A 2,056-nucleotide genomic window follows, 5' to 3' on the forward strand; every position below is an offset into this window, starting at 1 on the left:
TATCTTGCTATCGGAGCTGTGTATAGTAAAACTTGAGGTGAGAGGATTCTATACAGCCCTTTCTAAAGTTCAAGAACTATTTTCTACTTTACATATTTGCAGTGCAGGGAATATGTTCTCATTGAGGGAGCAAATTACCCCCTGAGGCAAGGGCACTCTTGAAGTGCAGCACATGCTGCAGTTGAGATGATAAATTGTGCAAACACGACATCATGGGCCATATCTTCAAACTTCTGCCATATTTTTAAAATGGCAGATCACACACTGTTGGCTTATCAATTCCCATATCTGTCCAGAGACAGATTAAAGGATTTGTCCATTACAAGAGTTGTAATATGCTTGAGTGCTTAAAAATTGGCATCTGCCAATGGGCCCTGGGGTAAAGAAAGTCACCATTGTAGCAGGCCTAGGCCTGAGCCTGCTTCCTGCCACTCTGCAAAAGAAAACAAAACCAAGTTTTCCTGTTTGGCATTCAACTTTTTTTTTTCTAAATACTTTTCTACCTGTGTTCATGCTTGTTCATTTGAATTGTCTCAGCAAGTGACAAGCTTCTGAAAGTGCCACAAGCTGGCACTGACATTCATGCACATAGATGGCTCTCCAGTAGCTCATACATCTTGCAAAGTTTCAGTAAACTCTGAAATATCTAGACTAGGGCCATCCTGAGGGGATGGAGGAAGCAGCTGTGTCACCATGGTAGCCTTTCCTATTGCCGTGAGGGGCTGTACACTCATGTCTGATATTGCTTCAATTTCCTCCCTTACGCTGCTACAGGTGGGAGGAGTGAGGGGCAGGCCTACATGGCAGAGACTGTGTAGGCTAGGAACTGCTGTTGGCTGGTCTAGACAGGCCCTACTCTTCAATCTTTGTCTCAGTTTGAGAGCCCCCTGCTCTGTTCCCACTCCTCAGTCTCAGGGGGCTCCATAATTCCCTAAAGTCAGCCCTGTTCTAAACGCAGCTTTTAATTTTATTTATCAACTAGATTTCTCCCCCTATCGATGACTTGGGTATCTTTATTTGTTACCCAGCCATCATGGAAACATGGAGATTAGTCTCCCATGGTGTAACAAAATTCACTAAAATATAGTCTGAGTGAAACTGAAATGTAACTTCCCATTTTGGTGTTGGCTGTGGTTGTAAAGCTAAAAGGTCTACAGTAGCCCTAGGAAACTTCTGTTTTGTCCTGTAATCCACATTTGCAAGAGCAAGGAGGTTTGTGAAGAATGAGGGGAGAGGTGGATAATGCAAAGTACAGGCAGATCCTGAAGCAAAAGCTGTTCCAGTCTGCCATATACCTGGGACTGGGGACATTCGCCTTGTAACAGGACAGAAATCCTAAGCACAGAGCAAAAGCATCAATGCAGTGGCTCGGCAAGAAAGTGAGGGTGCTTGACTAGCCCAGTCCAAGCTCAATTCTGCCTCCAGTAGAAAATCTGTGAAAAGACTTGACTGCAGTCCACGGACCAATCTGCAGTATCTGAAAAAACAAACAAACCCAGAGCTGTGAAGAAAAATGGACAGGAACCGCACCATCATGCAAAGCAAAGTAGGTAGACGTTATCTTATGTGACTCGTGGCTGCTACTGCTGCAAAAAGGGCTTTCAGCAAGGATGGAGTCAAGGAGGATGAAGACAGGTCTTGGTTTCACACTGGTTGACTCAGTACTGACTGAAAGCCCTCACCCCTGGCAGCCCGGTCACCCTTTTCTATGGCTTTCCAAGGATGAAAGAACCATCATCCTGCAAGGACAGCAGAGATAAAACAAACACTATCAACAACTGGAAAGAAAAAGGTATGAAATCTAAAACAAAACTTAAAGTCCAACACACAACTATTAATCACAAAAACACCACCTCACTCTAACTTTTTCCTTCCTACTCTTCAATGCTCAATCAATAATCAAAAAAATTCCAATCAATGACCTTCTCCAAGATGAAAAACCAGACTTTATAGCCATCACAGAAACATGGGCAAAAGACACACAGTATAAATCAACAATTCCTCTTACAGAACCTTTTCTTTACCCAGACCAAAAAAGAAAGGTGGAGGCCTAATG

Source organism: Rhinatrema bivittatum, chromosome 4 (genome assembly GCF_901001135.1).
Source record: "Rhinatrema bivittatum chromosome 4, aRhiBiv1.1, whole genome shotgun sequence".
NCBI classification, from domain to species: Eukaryota; Metazoa; Chordata; class Amphibia; order Gymnophiona; family Rhinatrematidae; genus Rhinatrema; species Rhinatrema bivittatum.